The sequence below is a fragment of the Salvelinus fontinalis genome, unplaced genomic scaffold (assembly GCF_029448725.1).
Source record: "Salvelinus fontinalis isolate EN_2023a unplaced genomic scaffold, ASM2944872v1 scaffold_0162, whole genome shotgun sequence".
Taxonomy (NCBI): domain Eukaryota; kingdom Metazoa; phylum Chordata; class Actinopteri; order Salmoniformes; family Salmonidae; genus Salvelinus; species Salvelinus fontinalis.
This window is the reverse complement of record NW_026600371.1, coordinates 237,184-249,207: the sequence shown is the minus strand read 5'-3', so window position 1 is coordinate 249,207 and position 12,024 is coordinate 237,184. Positions and strand designations below refer to the sequence as shown.

The following is a 12,024-nucleotide window of genomic DNA, read 5'->3' as shown; positions in this document are numbered from 1 at the left end:
CCACTGTATGTACCATTTCAAATTGTGGACCAATTTGCACTGCAGTATCCTTCCCTGGTGGTCTAGTGGTTAGGATTTGGCGCTCTCACCGCCGCGGCCCGGGTTCGATTCGTGGTCAGGGAATATCAGTACCACTTCAAATTACAAAACGATTTGCCCTGCAGTGTCCTTCTGAGGTTGACACTTTATATCTGAGGTCTTGGCTGATTTCTTTTGAAAATCCCATGATCTCAAGCAAAGAGGCACTGAGTTTGAAGGCAGGCCATGAAATACATCTACAGGTACACCTCCAATTGACTCAAATTATGTCAATTAGCCTATCAGAAGATTCTAAAGCCAGGATATCATTTTTGGTCATTGTCCAAGTTGTTTAAAGGCACAGCCAACCTAGTGTTTGTAAACTTCTGACCCACTGGATTTGTGATACACTGAATTATAAGTGAAATAATCTGTCTGTAAACAAATTTTGGAAAAATTACTTGTGTCATGCACAAAGCAGATGTCCTAACCGACTTGCCAAAACTATAGTTTGTTAACAAGAAATGTGTGGAATGGTTGACAAACGAGTTTTAATGACTCCAACCTAAGTGTATGTAAACTTCAGACTTCAACTGTATGTACCATTTCAAATTATGAAACAATTTGAATAGCAGTATCCTTCCCTGGTTGACTAGTGGTTAGGATTCGGCGCTCTCACCGCCGCTGCCCGGGTTCGATTCCCGGTCAGGGAATATCAGTACCACTTCAAGTTACAAAACGATTTTCCCTGCAGTGTCCTTCTGAGGGCTACATTTTATTTCTGAGGTCTTGGCTGATTTCTTTTGAAAATCCCATGATCTCAAGCAAAGAGGCACTGAGTTTGAAGGCAGGCCATGAAATACATCTACAGGTACACCTCCAATTGACTCAAATTATGTCAATTAGCCTATCAGAAGATTCTAAAACCAGGACATCATTTTTGGTCATTGTCCAAGTTGTTTAAAGGCACAGCCAAACTAGTGTTTGTAAACTTCTGACCCACTGGATTTGTGATACACTGAATTATAAGTGAAATAATCTGTCTGTAAACAAATTTTGGAAAAATTACTTGTGTCATGCACAAAGTGGATGTCCTAACCGACTTGCCAAAACTATAGTTTGTTAACAAGAAATGTGTGGAATGGTTGACAAACGAGTTTTAATGACTCCAACCTAAGTGTATGTAAACTTCAGACTTCAACTGTATGTACCATTTCAAATTATGAAACAATTTGAATTGCACTATCCTTCCCTGGTTGTCTAGTGGTTAGGATTCGGCGCTCTCACCGCCGCGGCCCGGGTTCGATTCCCGGGCAGGGAATATCAGTACCACTTCAAGTTACAAAACGATTTGCCCTGCAGTGTCCTTCTGAGGTCTACATTTTATTTCTGAGGTCTTGGCTGATTTCTTTTGAAAATCCCATGATCTCAAGCAAAGAGGCACTGAGATTGAAGGCAGGCCATGAAATACATCTACAGGTACACCTCCAATTGACTCAAATTATGTCAATTAGCCTATCAGAAGATTCTAAAGCCAGGACATCATTTTTGGTCATTGTCCAAGTTGTTTAAAGGCACAGCCAAACTAGTGTTTGTAAACTTCTGACCGACTGTATGTACCATTTCAAATTGTGGACCAATTTGAACAGCAGTATCCTTCCCTGGTGGTCTAGTGGTTAGGATTCGGTGCTCTCACAGCCGCGGCACGGGTTCGATTCCCGGGCAGGGAATATCAGTACCACTTCAAGTTACAAAACGATTTGCCCTGCAGCGTCCTTCTGAGGTCTACATTTTATTTCTGAGGTCTTGGCTGATTTCTTTTGAAAATCCCATGATCTCAAGCAAAGAGGCACTGAGTTTGAAGGCAGGCCATGAAATACATCTACAGGTACACCTCCAATTGACTCAAATTATGTCAATTAGCCTATCAGAAGATTCTAAAGCCAGGACATCATTTTTGGTCATTGTCCAAGTTGTTTAAAGGCACAGCCAAACTAGTGTTTGTAAACTTCTGACCCACTGTATGTACCATTTCAAATTGTGGACCAATTTGCACTGCAGTATCCTTCCCTGGTGGTCTAGTGGTTAGGATTCGGCGCTCTCACCGCCGCGGCCCGGGACCAATTTGCACTGCAGTATCCTGCCCTGGTGGTCTAGTGGTTAGGATTCGGCACTCTCACCGCCGCGGCCCGGGTTCGATTCCCAGTCAGGGAATATCAGTACCACTTCAAATTACAAAACGATTTGCCCTGCAGTGTCCTTCTGAGGTTGACATTTTATATCTGAGGTCTTGGCTGATTTCTTTTGAAAATCCCATGATCTCAAGCAAAGAGGCACTGAGTTTGAAGGCAGGCCATGAAATACATCTACAGGTACACCTCCAATTGACTCAAATTATGTCAATTAGCCTATCAGAAGATTCTAAAGCCAGGACATCATTTTTGGTCATTGTCCAAGTTGTTTAAAGGCACAGCCAACCTAGTGTTTGTAAACTTCTGACCCACTGTATGTACCATTTCAAATTGTGGACCAATTTGAACTGCAGTATCCTTCCCTGGTGGTCTAGTGGTTAGGATTCGGTGCTCTAACCTCCGCAGCCCGGGTTCGATTCCCGTTCAGGGAATATCATTACCACTTCAAATTACAAAACTATTTGCCCTGCAGTGTCCTTCTGAGGTCTACATTTTATATCTGAGGTCTTGGCTGATTTCTTTTGAAAATCCCATGATCTCAAGCAAAGAGGCACTTAGTTTGAAGGCAGGCCATGAAATACATCTACAGGTACACCTCCAATTGACTCAAATTATGTCAATTAGCCTATCAGAAGATTCTAAAGCCAGGACATCATTTTTGGTCATTGTCCAAGTTGTTTAAAGGCACAGCCAACCTAGTGTTTGTAAACTTCTGACCCACTGGATTTGTGATACACTGAATTATAAGTGAAATAATCTGTCTGTAAACAAATTTTGGAAAAATTACTTGTGCCATGCACAAAGTAGATGTCCTAACCGACTTGCCAAAACTATAGTTTGTTAACAAGAAATGTGTGGAAAGCTTGACAAACGAGTTTTAATGACTCCAACCTAAGTGTATGTAAACTTCAGACTTCAACTGTATGTACCATTTCAAATTATGAAACAATTTGAATTGCAGAATCTTTCCCTGGTTGTCTAGTGGTTAGGATTCGGCGCTCTCACCGCCGCGGCCCGGGTTCGATTCCCAGTCAGGGAATATCAGTACCACTTCAAGTTACAAAATGATTTCCCCTGCAGTGTCCTTCTGAGGTCTACATTTTATTTCTGAGGTCTTGGCTGATTTCTTTTGAAAATCCCATGATCTCAAGCAAAGAGGCACTGAGTTTGAAGGCAGGCCATGAAATACATCTACAGGTACACCTCCAATTGACTCAAATTATGTCAATTAGCCTATCAGAAGATTCTAAAGCCAGGACATCATTTTTGGTCATTGTCCAAGTTGTTTAAAGGCACAACCAAACTAGTGTTTGTAAACTTCTGACCCACTGTATGTACCATTTCAAATTGTGGACCAATTTGCACTGCAGTATCCTTCCCTGGTGGTCTAGTGGTTAGGATTCGGCGCTCTCACCGCCGCGGCCCGGGTTCGATTCCCGGTCAGGGAACTTCTCATTTGCGACTTGTTTACTTGTGCAACCTGTCACAATGAATTTAGTAGGTTATTGCACATACGTACCACTTCAAATTACAAAACCATTTGCCCTGCAGTGTCCTTCCCTGGTGTTCTAGTTGTGCACCAGTCTCTCCTGCAGCAAAGCACCCCCACAACATGATGCTGCCACCCCTGTGCTTCACAGTTGGGATGGTGTTCTAGTGGTCTAGTGGTTAGTATTTGGCGCTCTCACCGCCGCGGCTCGGGTTCGATTCCCGGTCAGGGAACTTCACTTATGCGACTTGTTTACTTGTGCAACCTGTCACAATGAATTTAGTAGGTTATTGCACATATGTACCACTTCAAATTACAAAACCATTTGCCCTGCAGTGTCCTTCCCTGGTGTTCTAGTGGTGCACCAGTCTCTCCTGCAGCAAAGCACCCCCACAACATGATGCTGCCACCCCTGTGCTTCACGGTTGGGATGGTGTTCTTCGTCTTGTAAGACACCCCCTTTCTCCTCCAAACACAACAATGGTCTATATGGCCAAACACTTCTATTTTTGTTTCATCAGACCAGAGGACATTTCTCCAAAAAGTAGGATCTTTGTCCCCAAACTGTAGTCTGGCATTTTCAGGTTATGTCGATATAGGACTCGTTTCACTGTAGATACTTCTGTATCTGTTTCCTCCAGCATCTTCACAAGGTCCTTTGCTGTTGTTTTGCATACTATTGCTTGTACAGAGGAACGTGGTACCTTCAGGCGTTTGGAAATTGCTCCCAAGGATGAACCAGACTTGTGGACGTCTACATTTTATTTCTGAGGTCTTGGCTGATTTCTTTTGAAAATCCAATGATCTCAAGCAAAGAGGCACTGAGTTTGAAGGCAGGCCATGAAATACATCTACAGGTACACCTCCAATTGACTCAAATTATGTCAATTAGCCTATCAGAAGATTCTAAAGCCAGGACATCATTTTTGGTCATTGTCCAAGTTGTTTAAAGGCACAGCCAACCTAGTGTTTGTAAACTTCTGACCCACTGGATTTGTGATACACTGAATTATAAGTGAAATAATCTGTCTGTAAACAAATTTTGGAAAAATTACTTGTGTCATGCACAAAGTAGATGTCCTAACCGACTTGCCAAAACTATAGTTTGTTAACAAGAAATGTGTGGAATGGTTGACAAACGAGTTTTAATGACTCCAACCTAAGTGTATGTAAACTTCAGACTTCAACTGTATGTACCATTTCAAATTGTGAAACAATTTGAATTGCAGTATTCTTCCCTGGTTGTCTAGTGGTTAGGATTCGGCGCTCTCACCGCCGTGGCCCGGGTTCGATTCCCGGTCAGGGAATATCAGTACCACTTCAAATTACAAAACGATTTGCCCTGCAGTGTCCTTCTGAGGTTGACATTTTATATCTGAGGTCTTGGCTGATTTCTTTTGAAAATCCCATGATCTCAAGCAAAGAGGCACTGAGTTTGAAGGCAGGCCATGAAATACATCTACAGGTACACCTCCAATTGACTCAAATTATGTCAATTAGCCTATCAGAAGATTCTAAAGCCAGGACATCATTTTTGGTCATTGTCCAAGTTGTTTAAAGGCACAGCCAACCTAGTGTTTGTAAACTTCTGACCCACTGGATTTGTGATACACTGAATTATAAGTGAAATAATCTGTCTGTAAACAAATTTTGGAAAAATTACTTGTGTCATGCACAAAGTAGATGTCCTAACCGACTTGCCAAAACTATAGTTTGTTAACAAGAAATGTGTGGAATGGTTGACAAACGAGTTTTAATGACTCCAACCTAAGTGTATGTAAACTTCAGACTTCAACTGTATGTACCATTTCAAATTGTGAAACAATTTGAATTGCAGTATTCTTCCCTGGTTGTCTAGTGGTTAGGATTCGGCGCTCTCACCGCCGTGCCCCGGGTTCGATTCCCGGTCAGGGAATATCAGTACCACTTCAAGTTACAAAACGATTTGCCCTGCAGTGTCCTTCTGAGGTCTACATTTTATTTCTGAGGTCTTGGCTGATTTCTTTTGAAAATCCCACGATCTCAAGCAAAGAGGCACTGAGTTTGAAGGCAGGCCATGAAATACATCTACAGGTACACCTCCAATTGACTCAAATTATGTCAATTAGCCTTTCTAAAGCCAGGACATCATTTTTGGTCATTGTCCAAGTTGTTTAAAGGCACAGCCAAACTAGTGTTTGTAAACTTCTGACCCACTGTATGTACCATTTCAAATTGTGGACCAATTTGCACTGCAGTATCCTTCCCTGGTGGTCTAGTGGTTAGGATTTGGCGCTCTCACCGCCGCGGCCCGGGTTCGATTCGTGGTCAGGGAATATCAGTACCACTTCAAATTACAAAACGATTTGCCCTGCAGTGTCCTTCTGAGGTTGACACTTTATATCTGAGGTCTTGGCTGATTTCTTTTGAAAATCCCATGATCTCAAGCAAAGAGGCACTGAGTTTGAAGGCAGGCCATGAAATACATCTACAGGTACACCTCCAATTGACTCAAATTATGTCAATTAGCCTATCAGAAGATTCTAAAGCCAGGATATCATTTTTGGTCATTGTCCAAGTTGTTTAAAGGCACAGCCAACCTAGTGTTTGTAAACTTCTGACCCACTGGATTTGTGATACACTGAATTATAAGTGAAATAATCTGTCTGTAAACAAATTTTGGAAAAATTACTTGTGTCATGCACAAAGCAGATGTCCTAACCGACTTGCCAAAACTATAGTTTGTTAACAAGAAATGTGTGGAATGGTTGACAAACGAGTTTTAATGACTCCAACCTAAGTGTATGTAAACTTCAGACTTCAACTGTATGTACCATTTCAAATTATGAAACAATTTGAATAGCAGTATCCTTCCCTGGTTGACTAGTGGTTAGGATTCGGCGCTCTCACCGCCGCTGCCCGGGTTCGATTCCCGGTCAGGGAATATCAGTACCACTTCAAGTTACAAAACGATTTTCCCTGCAGTGTCCTTCTGAGGGCTACATTTTATTTCTGAGGTCTTGGCTGATTTCTTTTGAAAATCCCATGATCTCAAGCAAAGAGGCACTGAGTTTGAAGGCAGGCCATGAAATACATCTACAGGTACACCTCCAATTGACTCAAATTATGTCAATTAGCCTATCAGAAGATTCTAAAACCAGGACATCATTTTTGGTCATTGTCCAAGTTGTTTAAAGGCACAGCCAAACTAGTGTTTGTAAACTTCTGACCCACTGGATTTGTGATACACTGAATTATAAGTGAAATAATCTGTCTGTAAACAAATTTTGGAAAAATTACTTGTGTCATGCACAAAGTGGATGTCCTAACCGACTTGCCAAAACTATAGTTTGTTAACAAGAAATGTGTGGAATGGTTGACAAACGAGTTTTAATGACTCCAACCTAAGTGTATGTAAACTTCAGACTTCAACTGTATGTACCATTTCAAATTATGAAACAATTTGAATTGCACTATCCTTCCCTGGTTGTCTAGTGGTTAGGATTCGGCGCTCTCACCGCCGCGGCCCGGGTTCGATTCCCGGGCAGGGAATATCAGTACCACTTCAAGTTACAAAACGATTTGCCCTGCAGTGTCCTTCTGAGGTCTACATTTTATTTCTGAGGTCTTGGCTGATTTCTTTTGAAAATCCCATGATCTCAAGCAAAGAGGCACTGAGATTGAAGGCAGGCCATGAAATACATCTACAGGTACACCTCCAATTGACTCAAATTATGTCAATTAGCCTATCAGAAGATTCTAAAGCCAGGACATCATTTTTGGTCATTGTCCAAGTTGTTTAAAGGCACAGCCAAACTAGTGTTTGTAAACTTCTGACCGACTGTATGTACCATTTCAAATTGTGGACCAATTTGAACAGCAGTATCCTTCCCTGGTGGTCTAGTGGTTAGGATTCGGTGCTCTCACAGCCGCGGCACGGGTTCGATTCCCGGGCAGGGAATATCAGTACCACTTCAAGTTACAAAACGATTTGCCCTGCAGCGTCCTTCTGAGGTCTACATTTTATTTCTGAGGTCTTGGCTGATTTCTTTTGAAAATCCCATGATCTCAAGCAAAGAGGCACTGAGTTTGAAGGCAGGCCATGAAATACATCTACAGGTACACCTCCAATTGACTCAAATTATGTCAATTAGCCTATCAGAAGATTCTAAAGCCAGGACATCATTTTTGGTCATTGTCCAAGTTGTTTAAAGGCACAGCCAAACTAGTGTTTGTAAACTTCTGACCCACTGTATGTACCATTTCAAATTGTGGACCAATTTGCACTGCAGTATCCTTCCCTGGTGGTCTAGTGGTTAGGATTCGGCGCTCTCACCGCCGCGGCCCGGGACCAATTTGCACTGCAGTATCCTGCCCTGGTGGTCTAGTGGTTAGGATTCGGCACTCTCACCGCCGCGGCCCGGGTTCGATTCCCAGTCAGGGAATATCAGTACCACTTCAAATTACAAAACGATTTGCCCTGCAGTGTCCTTCTGAGGTTGACATTTTATATCTGAGGTCTTGGCTGATTTCTTTTGAAAATCCCATGATCTCAAGCAAAGAGGCACTGAGTTTGAAGGCAGGCCATGAAATACATCTACAGGTACACCTCCAATTGACTCAAATTATGTCAATTAGCCTATCAGAAGATTCTAAAGCCAGGACATCATTTTTGGTCATTGTCCAAGTTGTTTAAAGGCACAGCCAACCTAGTGTTTGTAAACTTCTGACCCACTGTATGTACCATTTCAAATTGTGGACCAATTTGAACTGCAGTATCCTTCCCTGGTGGTCTAGTGGTTAGGATTCGGTGCTCTAACCTCCGCAGCCCGGGTTCGATTCCCGTTCAGGGAATATCATTACCACTTCAAATTACAAAACTATTTGCCCTGCAGTGTCCTTCTGAGGTCTACATTTTATATCTGAGGTCTTGGCTGATTTCTTTTGAAAATCCCATGATCTCAAGCAAAGAGGCACTTAGTTTGAAGGCAGGCCATGAAATACATCTACAGGTACACCTCCAATTGACTCAAATTATGTCAATTAGCCTATCAGAAGATTCTAAAGCCAGGACATCATTTTTGGTCATTGTCCAAGTTGTTTAAAGGCACAGCCAACCTAGTGTTTGTAAACTTCTGACCCACTGGATTTGTGATACACTGAATTATAAGTGAAATAATCTGTCTGTAAACAAATTTTGGAAAAATTACTTGTGCCATGCACAAAGTAGATGTCCTAACCGACTTGCCAAAACTATAGTTTGTTAACAAGAAATGTGTGGAAAGCTTGACAAACGAGTTTTAATGACTCCAACCTAAGTGTATGTAAACTTCAGACTTCAACTGTATGTACCATTTCAAATTATGAAACAATTTGAATTGCAGAATCTTTCCCTGGTTGTCTAGTGGTTAGGATTCGGCGCTCTCACCGCCGCGGCCCGGGTTCGATTCCCAGTCAGGGAATATCAGTACCACTTCAAGTTACAAAATGATTTCCCCTGCAGTGTCCTTCTGAGGTCTACATTTTATTTCTGAGGTCTTGGCTGATTTCTTTTGAAAATCCCATGATCTCAAGCAAAGAGGCACTGAGTTTGAAGGCAGGCCATGAAATACATCTACAGGTACACCTCCAATTGACTCAAATTATGTCAATTAGCCTATCAGAAGATTCTAAAGCCAGGACATCATTTTTGGTCATTGTCCAAGTTGTTTAAAGGCACAACCAAACTAGTGTTTGTAAACTTCTGACCCACTGTATGTACCATTTCAAATTGTGGACCAATTTGCACTGCAGTATCCTTCCCTGGTGGTCTAGTGGTTAGGATTCGGCGCTCTCACCGCCGCGGCCCGGGTTCGATTCCCGGTCAGGGAACTTCTCATTTGCGACTTGTTTACTTGTGCAACCTGTCACAATGAATTTAGTAGGTTATTGCACATACGTACCACTTCAAATTACAAAACCATTTGCCCTGCAGTGTCCTTCCCTGGTGTTCTAGTTGTGCACCAGTCTCTCCTGCAGCAAAGCACCCCCACAACATGATGCTGCCACCCCTGTGCTTCACAGTTGGGATGGTGTTCTAGTGGTCTAGTGGTTAGTATTTGGCGCTCTCACCGCCGCGGCTCGGGTTCGATTCCCGGTCAGGGAACTTCACTTATGCGACTTGTTTACTTGTGCAACCTGTCACAATGAATTTAGTAGGTTATTGCACATATGTACCACTTCAAATTACAAAACCATTTGCCCTGCAGTGTCCTTCCCTGGTGTTCTAGTGGTGCACCAGTCTCTCCTGCAGCAAAGCACCCCCACAACATGATGCTGCCACCCCTGTGCTTCACGGTTGGGATGGTGTTCTTCGTCTTGTAAGACACCCCCTTTCTCCTCCAAACACAACAATGGTCTATATGGCCAAACACTTCTATTTTTGTTTCATCAGACCAGAGGACATTTCTCCAAAAAGTAGGATCTTTGTCCCCAAACTGTAGTCTGGCATTTTCAGGTTATGTCGATATAGGACTCGTTTCACTGTAGATACTTCTGTATCTGTTTCCTCCAGCATCTTCACAAGGTCCTTTGCTGTTGTTTTGCATACTATTGCTTGTACAGAGGAACGTGGTACCTTCAGGCGTTTGGAAATTGCTCCCAAGGATGAACCAGACTTGTGGACGTCTACATTTTATTTCTGAGGTCTTGGCTGATTTCTTTTGAAAATCCAATGATCTCAAGCAAAGAGGCACTGAGTTTGAAGGCAGGCCATGAAATACATCTACAGGTACACCTCCAATTGACTCAAATTATGTCAATTAGCCTATCAGAAGATTCTAAAGCCAGGACATCATTTTTGGTCATTGTCCAAGTTGTTTAAAGGCACAGCCAACCTAGTGTTTGTAAACTTCTGACCCACTGGATTTGTGATACACTGAATTATAAGTGAAATAATCTGTCTGTAAACAAATTTTGGAAAAATTACTTGTGTCATGCACAAAGTAGATGTCCTAACCGACTTGCCAAAACTATAGTTTGTTAACAAGAAATGTGTGGAATGGTTGACAAACGAGTTTTAATGACTCCAACCTAAGTGTATGTAAACTTCAGACTTCAACTGTATGTACCATTTCAAATTGTGAAACAATTTGAATTGCAGTATTCTTCCCTGGTTGTCTAGTGGTTAGAATTCGGCGCTCTCACCGCCGTGGCCCGGGTTCGATTCCCGGTCAGGGAATATCAGTACCACTTCAAATTACAAAACGATTTGCCCTGCAGTGTCCTTCTGAGGTTGACATTTTATATCTGAGGTCTTGGCTGATTTCTTTTGAAAATCCCATGATCTCAAGCAAAGAGGCACTGAGTTTGAAGGCAGGCCATGAAATACATCTACAGGTACACCTCCAATTGACTCAAATTATGTCAATTAGCCTATCAGAAGATTCTAAAGCCAGGACATCATTTTTGGTCATTGTCCAAGTTGTTTAAAGGCACAGCCAACCTAGTGTTTGTAAACTTCTGACCCACTGGATTTGTGATACACTGAATTATAAGTGAAATAATCTGTCTGTAAACAAATTTTGGAAAAATTACTTGTGTCATGCACAAAGTAGATGTCCTAACCGACTTGCCAAAACTATAGTTTGTTAACAAGAAATGTGTGGAATGGTTGACAAACGAGTTTTAATGACTCCAACCTAAGTGTATGTAAACTTCAGACTTCAACTGTATGTACCATTTCAAATTGTGAAACAATTTGAATTGCAGTATTCTTCCCTGGTTGTCTAGTGGTTAGGATTCGGCGCTCTCACCGCCGTGGCCCGGGTTCGATTCCCGGTCAGGCAATATCAGTACCACTTCAAGTTACAAAACGATTTGCCCTGCAGTGTCCTTCTGAGGTCTACATTTTATTTCTGAGGTCTTGGCTGATTTCTTTTGAAAATCCAATGATCTCAAGCAAAGAGGCACTGAGTTTGAAGGCAGGCCATGAAATACATCTACAGGTACACCTCCAATTGACTCAAATTATGTCAATTAGCCTATCAGAAGATTCTAAAGCCAGGACATCATTTTTGGTCATTGTCCAAGTTGTTTAAAGGCACAGCCAAACTAGTGTTTGTAAACTTCTGACCCACTGTATGTACCATTTCAAATTGTGGACCAATTTGCACTGCAGTATCCTTCCCTGGTGGTCTAGTGGTTAGGATTCGGTGCTCTCACCGCCGCGGCCCGGGTTCGATTCACGGTCAGGGAACTTCTCTTTTGCGACTTGTTTACTTGTGCAACCTGTCACAATGAATTTAGTAGGTTATTGCACATATGTACCACTTCAAATTACAAAACCATTTGCCCTGCAGTGTCCTT

At 42.2% G+C, this 12,024-nt stretch overlaps 4 non-coding genes across 4 annotated transcripts; all 4 read left to right on the top strand.

Moving 5' to 3' along the window:
• The first annotated feature begins 3,586 nt into the window (after positions 1–3,586).
• On the top strand, positions 3,587–3,658 carry trnae-cuc (transfer RNA glutamic acid (anticodon CUC)). Its single transcript has one exon. It is a non-coding gene; the product is annotated as a tRNA-Glu (tRNA).
• Positions 3,659–4,934: 1,276 nt separating this feature from the next.
• Positions 4,935–5,006, top strand: trnae-cuc (transfer RNA glutamic acid (anticodon CUC)). Its single transcript has one exon. It is a non-coding gene; the product is annotated as a tRNA-Glu (tRNA).
• Positions 5,007–5,542: 536 nt separating this feature from the next.
• On the top strand, positions 5,543–5,614 carry trnae-cuc (transfer RNA glutamic acid (anticodon CUC)). Its single transcript has one exon. It is a non-coding gene; the product is annotated as a tRNA-Glu (tRNA).
• Positions 5,615–9,477: 3,863 nt separating this feature from the next.
• Positions 9,478–9,549, top strand: trnae-cuc (transfer RNA glutamic acid (anticodon CUC)). Its single transcript has one exon. It is a non-coding gene; the product is annotated as a tRNA-Glu (tRNA).
• Positions 9,550–12,024: the final 2,475 nt, after the last annotated feature.